Raw genomic sequence first — 18,192 nt, forward strand, 5'->3', positions numbered from 1 at the left:
ATGACGATCTCAAAAACACAATATCCTTTGGTTGAGTTCCTATTTGGAGAAAAAATTTCTAGAAATATGTATGTCATAGCTAGGGTTTGAACCGCGGATGCCTAGATGATAACCTGGATGTCCTATCACGGTACCATAGCCCCGAAGGTAAAATGATAATCCTAGTTAATCTCATTGACTATCCCTATGAGTGACCAGTCTGATCTCATGAAAATTTTTCACTGACCATTAGAATAAATCGGGAAGCGCATGCGGCGACTAGCCCAGGAGCCCAGTGTCATTTGATTGCGCCCCTCATTTGGAGGAAAACTTCTTGTAAATATACCATCATTGAAATTCGAACTATAAGTATTTGGATGACAACCTGAATATTCTACCGTGACACGATAATCCCAGTGACTCGATGGAGTGTTATAAAAAAATGATTAGCTAGGCTGGATAACGTCGAGCCTAGGGTGACCGGTCCTGTCCCACGAAAATTTTCCACAGGCCATCAGGGTAAATCGGGAAGCGCTCGCAGCGGGCAGCCTAGGAGCTCAGCATCTTTTAGTTGCGTGCCCCATTTGGAGGAAAAATTCCTATAAATTCGTTATAACTGGAACTCGAACCGCGGATGTTTGAGTGACAACTTGGATGCTCTGCCATTGCATTGTAGTCTCGGGGGTTCGATGGAGTGTTACAAAAAAAAATGATAATCCCAGTTAGCCTCATTAATTATCCCTGGGATGACCGACCCAACCCCATGAAAATTTTTCATCGACCATCAGGATAAATCGGGGAGTCACCAGTTAAGCTTGATGGAGTGTTACAATTGTGGCACAAGATTTATGGAGTGTTACAAGATCTATGATGAAATTATTGATCATTTTATTTTCTACGTAATGTTATTAGGCATTGTTATGACCACGTTAATTATTGCTTCATCGTTTTCTGCTGTAAATTTACTTATTGTTATTTATATGTTATTATTCAATTAAGTAATGAGAACTTGAATGAGAGGTATGTTATGAACAAGAAACCTCAACGCAATATTGCCTAATTAATTTTAAAAAAAATATAATTAATGATAATAAAACTTGAATTCAATCACAGATTGCAAGTGGGTCAGACTGCGAGACCTAGACCGAAAGGGCCCGAAGGCTTTATGCAATATGTGCTACTGCGTGCCAGGTCATATGGTGACTAGATACAGTGTGTTGTAGGGCCCAAAACATGCCAAAATTTCACATGAAATTATCGTTCAAAGACTCTCAGGATTGACTAAAATAGCTCTAAAAAATTAAATACATAAATAAATAGATTCACTGAACTGTGGTCAATTATTTATAAATTCATTAAAATACTCCCAACAAGAAAATTGAGCAATAATTGATTCCTTGGCGTATTACGCATGCAGTTCAGGCCCCCAAGATTGCGAACCTCTAGTTGATTACTGCTGTCCCAAGTAGGATCAAGTGACATCGAAAAGAATCCTACGTCAGACTGAAAGCAGCACGGTCAAACACCTGAATCGCGGATGCAAATCAATTTATGTATTAAACACTAGATCATGAATTGTGGATTATGGACCGTGAACTTCGATGTAAAGACCGACTGTTTCATTCGTTGCTAAAGAATTGAAATTGACAATATATTTAAAAAATCCTCACCTAAAGCTATCATTGATACAATTTTATAAAAAAAAATATAGCGACTTACGAGGTTAAGTATTACATTTTAAATATAAAATATATAATAATAAATAATAGATGGATTAAATTGTAGAACATGAGATAAGAGTTGTCACGTCTCCAGATAAATCTCGATCGAAAAATTTCAGTAGCATCTCCTCTATATCGATGACAATTTGAGGCATACATACATACAAAATACATCAGCCACGTACGACTGGAATATAGACACAACTACGCAATTAATAATATAGCCCACACGACTGAAACATAGCATAACCACGCAATTAATAATGCAGTCCACTCGGCTGAAACATAACACAGTGAAAACAATAAAATAACGAACATGCATGAAATAAACAAAACAACTCACTGCGAGCCGGCTCGGCTTGACACATCATCACCCAACCAAACACAAGATACCACAAAACAAAACTCCATATAAAAGAATACACAAATACAAGAACAAGTACAAAACCAACAATACGAAAGGAAACACTAACGAAAGGAGAAACTCGATATGACATGGGACTGGCAGACAGGATCTCCAAGCGACTCCATCAATCCTTTACCTGCTACCTGTCAAAATAAATCAATTTACAGGGTGGTGAGTACTAAGGCTCAGTGGATAATAGACAGATAGTGCATGAACATAATAAAGAATTAGAGATACAAAGGTATACAGTCTCGTAGGGAAAATATCAGATACAACAGTGATATCATAATAAGTGTCCATACCTGAAACCATATCCTAGGCTAGTAATAGAATGTCAGGTGTAGCAAAGACCTGCTACAGTACTGCTCATAACTACATGGATAACATGTGAGATATATACATATTACCAATAAGAAAATCAGTGTCTAAACTCATACCTCAGGTATATATCCAACCTATGTGAGCATATCAGCATAAGTAAGCAACAACAGCATAAATAAGCAATAGCAGCATAAGAAAACAACAGTATCAGCAGGTATAATAATAATAGCGTATGCACGGATGGTCACTCCCTCCCATCCCCCTGTACCAGGATCCCTGTATGGTCGAGAGACCGGGACAATGACAGACTGTACACCACTCCAACTACCACTACTCTCGAGTGGCCGAGGGGACAGTTGCATAGTAGCTAACTAATTACGTCTGCAACGGGGTCCCTGCTGCTCACAACTCCAGCTATTACTACCCATGAGTAAGTGAGTGGGAGCACGACAGGACAAGCGACACGCTCAAACTACCACTACCCATGAGTGGTCGAGCGTGCGACCTTGGCCAACGACCCTCTCAACCACAAGGGAGACATGGTCGTCGGCATGCATGCAATGACATAATGTGTAAAATGCAGCAGTATATATATATATATACCAGATACTAGATATTAGATATTGGATATATGGATACTATATTCCATGCTTACTTGCTTGAATGTTGTTATTTATACATCTTACTGAGCATGTTGGCTTGATGTAGCACACCTGTTTTCTGTTTATATAACAACATTCAAGCATGTTCGCTTGTTATTTATTCAGTAAGATGTATAAATAACAACATTCAAGCAAGTAAGCATGGAATATAGTATCTATATATCCAATATCTAATATCTAGTATCTGGTATATGATATCTAGTATCTGGTATCCAATATCTAATATCTAGTATCTGGTAACTGATATCTACTAAATATTATGGATAACAATAAGAGACTATATAGATACAGAAACGAGTAGCTCAAAGATCGAGTGGATAAGCTTCAAGCATAACAAAAATACGAGTGGAGTCAAGATGAACACAGTAACTATCTGAATTTTTAGCTCATGCACTAAGATCAATGTACTAAAGAGATAAAGCAAAAAGTACCCGCCTTCATCTACCGATCGTGCTAAATAATGCCACGTCGAGATGTGTCTCCGACTAGTATCCTGCAACACAGTATAAATAGTACTGTTAAGTTCTATCATAAGACAACTAGCTAATTCGATTATGAATCAACATTTTAATTCCATTTACTAATCCAACACTACTTTGACAACTAATTCCCTTATGATTCAATCCAATTCAATTAGTTACCCTTTCTTGTTAACATGCTTCTATTATCCATCAAGATATAAACTATCAATCCAACTAACATAATCGATCATGTATCAATTAATCCTTAATTAATACAAACATCTTTTAGATTAATCAATGCCAAGCTTAAAATACTCTTATCAACTAATCAAGTCCAATATCTAATAGATTAAACAATCCTGACTATTTTCACCACTCATTTGGGTTTAACCCTATGCATAAATCACTGCAATACTCACCCAAATCCAATTGCACGACCGTTGACCAGTGACCAGGGAAGCTTGTTGTTGGAAAAGTTGTCGGAGCTGTGGATCCCTCACGAACAGCACAGCTAGAGCTTAATAGCTAGCCACAACTGCAAACATTCCAAATTTAATCACAATCCTCATTCCACATCAATTACAATCAAAGCATAATACCAAAATCCTCTGTTTACCTTTGTGTCCGGACACTAAACAGGTACTGGTAGATAACACCGCTAAATATGTTTCAACTACTAGAGAATAAGATATACCTTTATTGTTCTGATTCCTACGAGGACAATCTGCCTTCCAATGTCCAGTCTGCTTGCAGATGAAGCACTTGCCCTTTGGCTTCTTCACTCCAGCTTTAGGTCTAGTACCTAGAGATCTCTTTTTTGCTGAGCCAGCCTATTTCTTCTTCTTCTTGCCTTTCGACTTAGAAGTAGAAACATTTTCAGCAAAGTGAATCTGAGAACTATGACAAAATATACCTTCTGTTGCCTGTAGTTCTGTCAGAAGTTCTGCCAACGTATACTCCCTTTTGTTCATGTTATAGTTCAGGCGGAACTGCTTAAAACTTCTGGGTAACGTTTGGAGAATAATATCGACCTGGGTTTCCCCATCGATTTCAGCTCCAAGGATCTGTATTTCGTTCAAATAAGCCATCATCTTGAGGATATGATCCCTTACGGGTGTCCCCTCTGACATGGTGGCTGTCATTAACTTTCTCATTGCCTCTTGCCTAGCAGCCCGATTCTGGTGTCCGAAGAGTTCTTTCAGATTGTTCATCATGTCATAAGCAGTTGGTAAATCTTGATGCTGATGTTGCAGCACATTTGACATTGAAGCCAAAATGTAACACCGCGTTATTGTTGGTGCGGTTAGCACTAACGATTTAACCCAGGTTTTGATGAATGACAAATCAGGTTAAGTTAGTCTGTTGTTGTCTAAACACTCTGATCGAGTGTGCAGGAGAAGTCCAGACAGGTCGACGGGCTGACCGGATGTCTGGCACGAAGCCCAGCTAGGTCGACGGGCTAACCGGATAGCTGGTAAGAAGTCCAAGCGGGTCGACGGGCTGACCGGACGCTTGGCGAGAAGACCAGCTAGGTCGACGGGCTGACCGGATAGCTGGCGAGAAGTCCAGACGGGTCGAAGGGCTGACCAGACGTCTGGCAGGTAAGTAAGGTAAGTCACTGGAGGGGAGTGACTGCGAGGACGCGTTCCCGGGAAGGGAACATTAGGCGTCGATCCGGCTTAGATCCATTTCGGATATCTAAGTCGAGATCGTGACTAGATTCCGGTCTCGGAAAGACGGAATCTAAGTCATACTCCTTTTTGCTAATTCATACTCACTTTGCTTTTGCTAACAATATGTGTTGCAGGGTAAATTTACCTCCGGACTAACGTTTGTCTTGCAGGACGGATTCTGCGGGAAAATAGGGTCCGGGCGCCCGGGAGGGAAATTTCATCCAAACTCGCGCGTCGCCACGTGGGGCTTGCTAGTTGGACCTGCCACGTCCCACCAGGGCGCCCGGAAGGGATCCGGGGCGCCCCGAGCCTCATATAAAAGAAGGGTCAGAGGGGAGCTACAGAACAACAACGAAAATAAAGTCTTCTACTGCTTGCTCTACTGCTCTGCCCTTCAGCGACGCTAACAAAGATCCGACAATACGCTCCTTTCCTTTTCTTTAATTATTGTCGGTATTTTCTTTATTTTTCTAGCATTCCTGTACTTTAAATTGTAATCATTTTCGAACTGCTAGTGATTGCCCAACGAAAGTACTCACGGAGTACGGGCATTCGAGTAGGAGTCGTCACAAGCTCCGAACGAAGTAAAAAATACCGTGTTCATTTGTCCATTGTTTTTTATTATTCCGCAGCGCTTAACTCTTTTCAACGGGGTTTTTCGAATCGATATTCACCCCCCCTCTATCGACGTTTCACGATCCAACAATTATCTCATATGCCTTTACCCATTTCTTATGAGCCTCAATCTACTCTTCACTAGGATCACTATTAGGCACATTAGGGCAGACCTCCAACAGTACAAACTTATAGCCTTCAGCAATTAGGACAATGTCCAAGTTGTTAGGACCTTCGGATGGCTAGAGAGGGGGGGTGTGAATAGCCTCTTCGCAAACTTACACAAATTTTCTTCCAGAACTTTGTTAGCACAGCGGAAATAAGCAAAAATAAACTAATACAAGGAAGAAAACAAAACACCACTAACACAATGATGTACGAGGTTCGGGGATAACTTGCCCCTACTCCTCGGCGTGTCCGTAAGGTGGACGAAGCCTATCAATCCGTCGGTGGATGAAACCCCGGATAACCGGCTAATATGAACTCCTTCTGGGTGGAGAAACCTCGCCACAATCTCTTGCAACAGCAAGATAGGAGTACAAGAAAGAAAGCAAGAAACAAAAAGCAATACGAATGTAAAAACACTTTGCCTTCTCGTCGACGGGAGTCCGTTGATGAAGCAACAACTTCACGGATGCCCAACAGCAGCTGAACCAGTCGAAGGAAGCTCACTCGAAGTTTCAAGAAGTATGAGCTCAGCAAAGCTCAGTAAGAGCAGAAGGAACCAGGAAGAAGTGTGAGAAGCGACTTTTTACTGTAGAGGCACTCGACCTCTTTATATCCCTGAACCTGCGAACCTGCAAAGAGGGCAGAAGAGAAATCTAGCCGTTGTGACTCAACGGCTAGAGCTGGACCGATCGAGCTCCACCCTGATCCAGACCTTCTCTGATCGGTCTTGGGACCGATCGGGACTATCTTGATCGGTCCCAAACCGATCGGCACACTTCATGAGAGTTGCCCAACTCTTTGATCGGTCGTGGACGATCGGGACTCAGTGGATCGGTCCACGGACCGATCCCCTCTTCTTCTCCCGATCTTCTTCGCATGATTCTTGATCGGTCACGGACCGATCGGGTAATTCTGAAACCTGCTATTTTATTCGCGATCGGTCACGAGACCGATCACTCGACGTATCCTTGGATCGGTCATCGGTGATCGGTTTAAGCTCGGCCCTAAACCCTACGGTCACGAGCGAGCTATCGAGCCCTCTCGACCTAGTACGAGCTACCGAGCTACCGAGCCCTCTCGACTTCCATGCCAAGCTTCCATACTTAGACTTCTCCGTGCCAAGCTGCTTTTCTCGTGTCAAGTCTCCATACCTGGACTTTTCCCGTGCCAAGCTCCCTGCTTGGACTTTTCCGTGCCAAGTCTCCATACTTGGACTTTTCTCGTGCCAAGTCTCCATACTTGGACTTTTCCGTGCCAAGTCTCCATACTTGGACTTTTCCATGCCAAGTCTCCATACTTGGGCTTTTCCGTGCCAAGTCTCCATACTTGGACTTTTCACCAGATGTCTGGTCAACCTTGACCTATCTGGATTTCCCTTGCCTGGCTTCACTCACCAGGACTTTCCAACTGCCTGGCTTCACTCACCAGGACTTTCCAACTGCCTAGCTTCACTCACCAGGACTTCCAAACTGCCTAGCTTCACTCACTAGGACTTTTCCTTTGCCTGGCTTCACTCACCAGGACTTTCACCTGGCTTCACTCACCAGGACTTTCAAACTGCCTAGCTTCACTCACTAGGACTTTTCCTTTGCCTGGCTTCACTCACCAGGACTTTCACCTGGCTTCACTCACCAGGACTTTCAAACTGCATAGCTTCACTCACTAGGACTTTTCCTTTGCCTAGCTTCACTCACCAGGCCTTTCACAGGCTTAGCTTTACGATCGGTCAACTCACCTCGGGTCAACGGTCAACCTTGACCAAAGGTGCACCTGATCTCCCAGTTTGTATTCGAACATCGAATACAACTTTTCTACTCTCGTCAAACATCGAACTTTTCTATTCTCGTCAAACATCGAATAGAACTTTTCTATTCTCGTCAAACATCAAAAAAGCTCGGTCAACCAGGTCAACCTTGACCTAAGGTTGCACCAACAATCTCCGCTTTTGATGTTTGACAAAACCATAATCAAGTTAGGTTAACCCGAACCTAACTTAGGTTTTCAATGTTCTTCCTGAACATTCTCCCCAAACTCTAATGTTCTTCCTTGAACATTCTTTGGACATTCTCCCATTCTCCCCTTTTGACACACATCAAAAGAGTGATTCAAGGTCAAGAGTTTCTTCCTAATGAAAGTCTCATACCTTTCATTGAAATCCTTAATTTCCCCTTGATACTAAAGTCGACAATCAACTTAGTGATAATCCCATATCACTAATCATGATGAGTAAAAATTCCCCAAAGTCAACTCCCCCTGACTAATAGGTAAAACTTCCCTAAAGGTCAACTCCCCTTAACCATTGGTACAATGTCTTGAAGAGTTTCAAACCTTTAGAAATCCAAAACAATGTTTTAACTTTCACTGAAATTTCAAACAACGATCGAAAATCAGCATTTGTACGCCGATCGGTCACGGACCGATCAGAGCTCTGGATCGGTCGATGATCGATCCGGCATCACTGACGATCGGGGAACCTCGATCGGTCACACATATCGATTCGATTTACGAATTTCTTCCTCCGAAATTGAAACCCTAAATTCTGAAAATTCCAAAAATTATAAAATTTTGAGGATACATTCCTCATACCATATACTATCATGGAAAAATAGTTTTCTATGAAAATAACTTCCATTTTCAAACCTTGATACAGAGTTTAAAAACTTTGAAATAGTTCAAGTTTACCTCAACTTTGTATCAACTTGCTCAATGATGAATGCTGTCACTAGAAAAGCTTCATCAAGGTTTTTCAAATCAATTTTGAAATGATTTTAAACCAGTTAATTTAGGACCACAATCTTAGGGCTAAATGTACATGACTTGTACACAAGCTTTCCCTATGGATCCTCCATTTTGAATTAGGCTCATCTAGGTACAAGAACTATGCACCTTGATCTTAACTCATAATTCTAATATCTCACACACATCTAAGGTGTATCAAACACATCCAAGTCAATTTTGATGTGAGATATGGGTTTAGGTCATCTTAAGCTAAGTTCTCATGCATTTTCTAGACAACAATTTGATTTCCATATCAAATTGAGTTTTTATCCTTAAATCAATTTAATTGATCATAAATGCAAGAGATGATGACATGGCATAAAATAATATCATAAGTGAACATATGTGCCAATGTCATGATGTCATGACATAAAGTATGAAACTTAAATAAGGCATGCCATATAACTAACCTAAGCATTATCATGACATTTCAAATGATAGTAAATTAGATATGATGTCATGATATGGCATATGACAAACAATATATGACAAATAACATATAAAGGTATAGAAAATACCTAATTCTAGCCTTAGTTGTCATTTTTTGATAGTTTTGATCATTTTGCCATGAATTCTATATTCCTAAGTGTAATAGACCTAAAAACATATACTCAAGATTTTTAGATCACTATGTGCCAATTAGATTGATCTTAGAAAACTCCTCAAATGTGGTTGGCACATCCTAATCACCTTAGGAATAAGTAATTTCATTTTCAAGGCTTGATTATGTTAGGACCAAAAGTAGCTAGAGGGGGGGGGGGGTGAATAGCTCGTCGCGTTCGCTCGGTGGTCGGCGTTGTTTGTTCCTTCAAAGATGTGCAGCGGAAATACAAAGAAACAATCACACAACGCTAACACGGTTGGTTTACTTGGTATCCACCTCACAAGAGGTGACTAATCCAAGGATCCACACCAACACACACACCCTCCACTAAGTAAAACTCTCCTTTATGGTAACTACCAAAGGCGGAGAAGCCCTACAAGACTCAACACAAGAGGAGAGGGAAAGGATACAAGAAATACAAGCTTACAAGCTTACAATGAGTACAAACCCTAACCCTAGCTTCTCTTCTTTGCTTTGATCCGCCTCTTGACTTGGAGAACTTCCAAGATCCTTCAAGAACTGGCGATCTGAGCTTTGTGGAGGAGCTGGCGAGAGATCTGGAGTGAATCGGTGAAGAGATGCCGAAGACAACGTTCGCTGCGGCTATAAACCCGACGCAACGGATCCCGATCGATTCGAATGTTCCCGATCGATCGGGAGGCTTTGGATCGATCCACGGATCGATCCGAGGCGCCTCCTCTGCTCGAGCCGGATCGATCCATGGATCGATCCGGCGCTTATCGCGCCAGACTGCGTCAATCGATCCAGCGATCGATTGGGACATCTGAATCGATCACCGGATCGATCCAGAGGCTCTCTGGCTCGAAGGCTGGATCGATCCACCGATCGATCCGTCTCTGGATCGATCCACCGATCGATCCGTCTCTGGATCGATCCAGCGATCGATCTCAGCTTGGTTTTGCCCAAAACCAAGTCCCAAGCCTCTCAAACCAACATCCGGTCAACCTTGACTGTTGGTACATCATGCCTAGCATCGGTCACTCCTTTGACTGCTGGACTTCCCACCAGTGTCGGTCAATCGCTGACCCACTTGGACTTTTATTCATGCCAAGTATCGGTCACTCCCTCGACCTACTTGGACTTCCATCGATGTCGGGTCAATCCCTTTGACCTATCTGCATTTCCTCGTGCCAAGTATCCGAACAATCCTTTGACCTACTTGGACTTCAACACCGGATGTCCGATCATCCTTGATCTATCTGGATTTCCCTGCCCGGCTTCACTCACGGGACTTTCACCTAGCTTCACTCACTAGGGTTTTCCATCCGCCTAGCTTCACTCACTGGGCTTTTCACGGCTTCACTCACGGGACTTTCACCTAGCTTCACTCACTAGGACTTTTCTTACTGGCTTCACTCACCGGGACTTCCATTCTACCTAACATCCCGGTTAGGACTTCCCAGTATCCGGTCAACCTTGACCTACTTGACTCTTCTTCAATCAATTTCTTATTGTCAAACATCTAAACTCAAACCAAGACTCGACTGGTCAACAGTCAACCTTGACACGAGGGATGTGCACCAACAATCTCCCCTTTTGATGTTTGACAATACCATAACTTACACTACCACATGTAAGTTAGGCTAATCCTATAGCCTCAATCTTCATGCCACTAGGTGATGACCACATAAATTAAGCTCTTCATTCTCCCCCTAAGAGGGCACACTCCCTCTAGGTAATGAAAGCCTAACTTACACTCATTCACAGGTCCTTTCATTCTCCCCCTATTGGCACACATCAACCTATCTTTGGGCATACATCAACCTATGCCCCAATTTTGGGTACTCATCAGCAAATCCATTTGTTGACGACTCTCCCCCTGAAGAGTTGCCCATCGTTGTTCACAACATCACTCGTTGTGATCAATACGATAAAGAAGGTCTCATACCCTTCATTTATCCTTAACTTCTCCCTCAATGTAGACAAATACCCACCCTTGAGCATTTTCTAACCACTTGAGTTCCCACTTGAAATAATGAGGATATCCACTCCCCATTTCAAGTTCAAAAGCTCATACATGAGCATTTTCTTTAAGGAAGGTTAACCACCTTCCAAGGTTCATGAAAAATAAATTTTATGTCTTTAAAGAGTCCCTCCCCCTAAAGACATGGTGGTAACTTCTGTCATTGCACCAACAATGACTTGGAATCCCTAAACCTTTAGGAAACCCAAATTTAGAAGTTTTGAGGTCCAATTACTCAAAATTTGAAACAAACCTCAACCTAAACTTCAATGAAGCCTTCCTTAACCAATCCATCCTTGTTTTCACATGAAAACACCCTTTGTATGTATACAAATGTATTTTGGGGGTTTGGAATGGTTACCTAGACTCAAATAGGTTCAAAGATGCTGAAATCAGGCCTTCCCAGCCAAAATCAGCAACTTGGATCGATTGGAGTTGGGTTCCAATCGATTGAACCTTTCTGAATCGATCCACTGATCGATTCAGACTACCTGGATCGATCGGCTGAACTCGCGGGAGACTTGCCTTCTGAATCGATCCACGGATCGATTCAGGCACTCCAATCGATCCATGGATCGATCGAAGCTCTGATAGTTGCTGAAATTCCATTTCAGTCAACTTCAGAAACCCCTAAAAAATTCTACAAAAATCCAAAAATCATAAAATTTCGTGTAGACATTATTTAGGGCATACTTAATCATGGAAAAATAGTTTTCTATGAAAATACATCATGTTTTCAAAGATTGACACAAGCTTGAAAACTTGCTAAAACTTTAGCGTTTCCTTCAAGTTTGTGTCTAACTATTCAATGGTGATTACTATCAAAAGGTAGCCTTCACCATGGTTTTCAAAAAGTATTTTTTAAAACCATTTTCAAAACCAATATCCCATCATGTTCCTTGGGCATAATGCACATGACTTGTACATTAGCTTTCCCAATGATGGGAAAACACATAACTATGTGTTTTGATGAACCTAAAAACTCAAAAGAATGCACTAAATCAACATCTTGAGATTTGTTCATCATCCTAACATCTCACTTGTATCTAATGTGCACTAAAGCACATACAAGTCACCTTATAGTCTTTGTGAGATGTAGATTTTGGTTTTGCCCTAATCTAGGGATCATGCATATCTATCTGGGCATTTTAAAGATATTAGACATCCACCTAGGATGTCACTTGTTAATAAGTGTTGTTAAATGCCATTTGTCCTTAATTACAAGGAATTAAACTAATGCATGATAATGTTATGACATACATCAAAATAAAATAACTTTCAAAAGAAAGATTCCTATAACTACATGATGTATGAATGTCATGACATGGTATTTTTTTTTTTTTGGATTTTTCATAATAAAACATGAATGCAAAAATAGACATAATGTCATGGCATATGATGGGCAAACAATCATGGCAAGATTTAGCATAAATAAAATATACCTAGATTAACTATCTAAGTATCCTTAAAATCTTAGCTAAACTCACAACTTAAACCTAGATTGCCCTAAAGTGCTTCAAGAAAATGCCAAAGCATAAATTGGCATTTCTAATTCCCTTGATTAATGTATGCCAATTGAAAATAAGCATATCCTCAAATGTTGGAATATTTCATTTTTCCACAAGAGTAGCACCTTTAAATTAAGGCCCGGATCGCCTTAAATTTCATACGAACATACCAAAATCCCAATTTGGTAGTTCTTATGAATTTCCCAATATGTGCCATTTAAGATTAAAATCAATTCTTCCACCATTAGGCACATTTTACTCTTTCAAGGAGTAAATAATAATTCCATTTCATTTTCAAAGGTTAACAAAACCTTGAAAATACTCCTTGAGTGTCAATTTCCTCAAAGTTGGGTTAACTACCCTTCTAATCGGAGTTGACACTCTCTAACCCATTTATGGGGTAGAGAAAATGCTCCTAGGAACCCAACACCTATTGGTGCTCCTTGGATGCTCTAGGTACTCACTAGGGATAACTTCTCTAGATACCTTCCTAGTGACCTTGTTGGGCTTCTTAGAAGCTTTGGTCACATTTTCTAGGTCAACTCTAGGGATAGCCTCCCTTGTGACCTTGTTAGTGACTTTCTTAGACTTCTTAGAAGTCTTAGTCACTTTGGTTGCAAAGATACTTCTAGGGATATCTTCCCTTGTATCTTTGACTTGACCTCTAGACTTAGTGTTTGTTCCATAGCTATATGGAACCCTATGATAACTAGACACATCCCTTTTAGCTTTGGGTCTGTATCCCAAACCTCTATGGCCATTGGATGGATTTTGTACCCCTAAACCTAGGTTATGCTCATTTTGCCCTTTTATGATATTTTCCATCCTTTTTAGGGTCTTTTCCATTTTATCAAGTCTTGATCTCAAGACTTGATTTTCTATCATTAAATCCTTAGATTTTGATTTTTCATTACACCCATGAGCATTTTTGTTTTTGGGCTTGTATCTATTATCCTTAGTGTTCTTTCCCAAGTGTCCATCTACCTTCCTAACCTTAGGTTGGGTAGTGTTGGCATGTAGGGCCACATGCTTTTCCTTAAAGCCCTCATGCTTCCTATTCTTATGGTAAATCGCATTAAAATGATAAAAATTAGAACTATCATGCTTTTTACCATAATGTAAAGGAGTAGGCTCAATAAATGTTACCTTCTTCTTTACCTTGGAGGCTCCCCCTTGACTAATGCCTCCTTGAGCCTTGACCATCTTCTTCCCCTTGAGGCATTGACTTCGATAATGCCCTTTCTGTTGACATAAGAAGCACACAATGTGCTCTTTGCTCTTCTTTGTCCCGGGGGTGGTCTCCTTGGGCTTCACCTTGCCCTTTTGTGCCACTTGGCCCTTCTTCTTGGCCAATTTAGGGCACTTGCTCTTGTAGTGCCCATGTTCCCTACACTCAAAGCATATAATATGATTTTTATTATTAATTAAAATATTTATACCTTTGCTTGTAGGGGTGACATCTTTTCCTTTGGATCCGGAGGTAGAAGCTTCCTCTTGATCGGACCTTGATTCTCCTCCATTTGATTTTTCTTGACTTGTGGAGGTAGAATCTTCTCCCTCCTCTTCGTCTCTTGACCCGGATGTAGAAGCTTCTCCTTCTTCTTGATCCGGCGTCACCAAGGATTGCTCCCCCTCAATCCTAGAAGTGGAGGCTTCATCATCTTGAATATGAAACAAGGAGTATGCTCCCTCCTTGTTCCCTTCGTTGCATTCCCTTGAGGATGAAGCTTCTTCTTGGATTTCTTCTTCGGAGGTTGAGCATCTCTCAACCTCGGAGTCCTCCTCTTGGTCTTGCTCCAAAGAGTCACCCTCTCTGGATACTTCTTGCTCTTGTACAGTGGAGGGGATCTCTTCATGAAGCTTGGCCAATTTGCTCCATAATTCCTTTGCATCTTCAAATTCTCCAATTTTTGCAAGGATGGTGCTTGGCAATAAATTGACCAAAAGCTTGGTCACTTTGTCATTTGCCTTGCACCTTTGAATTTGCTCCGAGCTCCATTTGCTTTTCTTGAGAAGCTTGCCCTTGGAGTTTGTTGGAGCTTCAAATCCTTCCATTAGAGCAAACCATTGCTCTATTTCCATCATAAGAAAGTTTTCGATTCTTGATTTCCAAGAATCGAAGCTCGTGGAAGTGTACGGTGGAGCCACCCTTGTGTCAAATCCAAGTCCATCTTGGAATTGCATTTTGAAGTTGAGCTTCTTGAAATCTTTGACTTTTGATGAATTTGCTTCAACTTCTTCACCCTCTAGCTTTTCTTGTTATGCTTGACCCTTCCGATGATTTCCTGAAACGGCCTCGCTCGATACCACTTGTTAGGACAAAAGTAGCTAGAGGGGGTGAATAGCTCGTCGCGTTAGCTCGGTGGTCGGTTGCTTGTTCCTTGAAGATGTGCGTGAAATACAAAAGAAACAATCACCTGGCCTAACATGGTTGGTTTACTTGGTATCCACCTCATAAGAGGTGACTAATCCAAGGATCCACACACACACACCCTCCACTAAGTAAAACTCTCCTTTATGGTAACTACCAAGGCGGAGAAGCCCTACACGACACAAGAGGAGAGGAAAGGATACAAGAAATACAAGCTTACAAGCAATGAAAACCCTAACACTAGCTTTTCTTCTTTGCTTTGATCCGCCTCTTGACTTGGAGAACTTCCAAGATCCTTCAAGAATTTGTTCGAAAGGATGATGGATCAGAACCTGAGGAAGAAGAGGGATTCCCTTTCTTGCGTAAGCTCAGTGAGCGGCCAGCGGTGGATCGTCGAAGAAGACGAAACTTCTCTGTTACGCCGGGAGGAATTGTCGATCCTGAGATGCGATCAGGGCATGAGGCAGCTCTCGGAAAATTCTCAAATTGCTGCCGATGGTGGAAGATCCACTTTCCAAACTCGTAAAATATAATATAAATACGAATTTAAACACTTAGAGGACTAAAAACATGAGTATAAGAATCTAAATAATATAACAAAGGACCTCGAATTATCCAAGCATTGTCTGTCTGAGATATCGTTATCATACGATCTAGGATTCTATTTTCGACATAGTCGAAATAAAATACTCCTTTGACTGCTAGGACTTCCCACCAAGTGTCGGTCAATCCCTTTGACCCACTTGGACTTTTCTATTCATGCCAAGTATCGGTCCCTTGACCTACTTGGACTTCCATCAGATGTTTGGTCAATCCCTTTGACCTATCTGTATTTCCTCGTGCCAAGTATCCAGTCAATCCTTTGACCTACTTGGACTTCCCAACACCAGATGTCCGATCATCCTTGATCCATCTGGATTTTCCCTTGCCTGGCTTCACTCACCAGGACTTTCACCTAGCTTCACTCACTAGGGTTTTCCATCTGCCTAGCTTCACTCACTAGGGCTTTCACCTGGCTTCACTCACCAGGACTTTCACCTAGCTTCACTCACTAGGACTTTTCTTCTGCCTGACTTCACTCACTAGGACTTCCATTCTACCTAACATCCCAGTTAGGACTTCCCAGTCAAGTATCCGGTCAACCTTGACCTACTTGACTCTTCTTCAATCAATTTCTTATTGTCAAACATCTAAACTCAAACCAAGACTCAGCTTGGTCAACCAGGTCAACCTTGACCTGAGGGATGTTGCACCAACAGATTACACCTTGAATATTCCTAAAGTGCCACCTTTTGCCATGATTAGGTTAACTACCTATTCAAGTAAGGTTGACACACCCTAAACCATCTAGCGTGATGGAATCACGCTCTTAGGAACCCAATACCTATTGGAGCTCATTGGGTTCACTAAATATTCACTAGGGATGACTTCCCTAGCAACCCTCCTAATGACCCTCCTAGGCTTTAAAGCCTTGGTCATTTGAGACTCATCAAGATCAACTCTAGGGGTGACTCCCCTTGTGACCTTGGTGATGGTCTTTCTAGCCCTATGTCTTGTTCCATAATCGAATGGAACATTATGATAAGTGGGCTCGACCACTTGAGTCTTAGGTTTGTGACCCAAACCTCTCATGTTCTTGGGCTTTGATTTTTGACCCTTAGACCCTTGAGTTGACTTCTCTAAATTTTTAAGGGTCTTTTCTAAATTGTCAAGTCTTGACCTGAAGACTTGATTATCCTTTTCTAATACCTCAAGTTTTAATTTGTCATTTTTCTTTGAGGTATACCTATGCATATGTCTAGTTGTTTTGGGATTCCTACCTAGGTTTTCCTTAACCTTAGATGAGTTAATTCTAGGGTTGATTTTTCTAGTATTGTCCTTATCTAGGCTAACATGTTTGGCACCTAAGCACGTGTATCGGTTACTATAGTTATCATGCTTATTATTATTGACAATAGCAATAAGGCTACTAGCATGCATCCTACTAGAATTGCAAGAATGTGCCTTAGAGATTACCTTAGGGTTTGCCTTAGCTCCCCCTATAGACGTGCTCGGTCTCTTGTCCTTGTGAGATTGCCTCCCCCTCGGACATTGGCTCCTATAGTGTCCCCTTCGCTTGCATTGGAAACACACCGCGTGCTCCTTGCCCTTGCGTATCGGGACTCCGGCTTCCTTGACCTTTGGCGCCGGTGGAGTCTTCCTAATCCTCTTTGGACATTTACTCTTGTAATGCCCAAATTCCCTACACTCAAAGCACATTATATGTAATTTACTTGAAAGTAAATTGCTTGAGTTACCTAGGGTTGAGGATGGTTATATGCTTTCTTCTTCATCCCTTCCGGAAGTAGAGACTTCTTCTTCTTGCTCCAATCTTGAAGAAGAACTCTCCTCCTCCTCTTCCTTAGATGTTGAGTAGCCCTCAACTTCTAATTCCTCTCCTCCATGATGTGAGCTACTTGGCTCACTTGACTCCTCTTCATGACTTGAAGTGGAGCTCTCCTCATGGAACTTAGCCAAGTTGTTCCACAACTCCTTGGCATCATTGTATCCACCTATCTTACACAAGCTATCACTAGGTAATGAAAATTCAAGGATTTTTGTTACCTCGTCGTTGATTGTGGATTGATGGATTTGTTCTTTCGTCCACTTCTTTTTCTTGAGAAGTTCTCCCTTTCTATCCATCGGAAGAATAAAACCTACTTGTACACAATTCCAATTTACTAGGTTAGTCATAAGAAAATACTTCATTCTTACCTTCCAAGACGCGAAGTCGTAGCACTCGTAGAAGGGTGGAATCGTGATGTCTTCTCCGAGTCGATCCATTCTCTAGCTTGTGCTCCCCCGGGTGTTAATCCAACGAAGAGCAACCTCGCTCTGATACCACTTGTTAGGACCTTCGGATGGCTAGAGAGGGGGGGTGTGAATAGCCTCTTCGCAAACT

The 18,192-nt window shown here is 41.6% G+C and overlaps 1 long non-coding RNA gene across 1 annotated transcript; it reads right to left on the bottom strand.

Moving 5' to 3' along the window:
• Positions 1 to 1,982: 1,982 nt before the first annotated feature.
• LOC122034258 lies at positions 1,983 to 4,310 on the bottom strand. Its single transcript, XR_006126653.1, has 2 exons — positions 3,970 to 4,310; positions 1,983 to 3,582 (listed from the first exon to the last, which is right to left on the bottom strand). It is a non-coding gene; the product is annotated as an uncharacterized LOC122034258 (long non-coding RNA).
• Between the last annotated feature and the right edge of the window lie 13,882 nt (positions 4,311 to 18,192).

Source organism: Zingiber officinale, chromosome 11B (genome assembly GCF_018446385.1).
Source record: "Zingiber officinale cultivar Zhangliang chromosome 11B, Zo_v1.1, whole genome shotgun sequence".
Taxonomy (NCBI): Eukaryota; Viridiplantae; Streptophyta; class Magnoliopsida; order Zingiberales; family Zingiberaceae; genus Zingiber; species Zingiber officinale.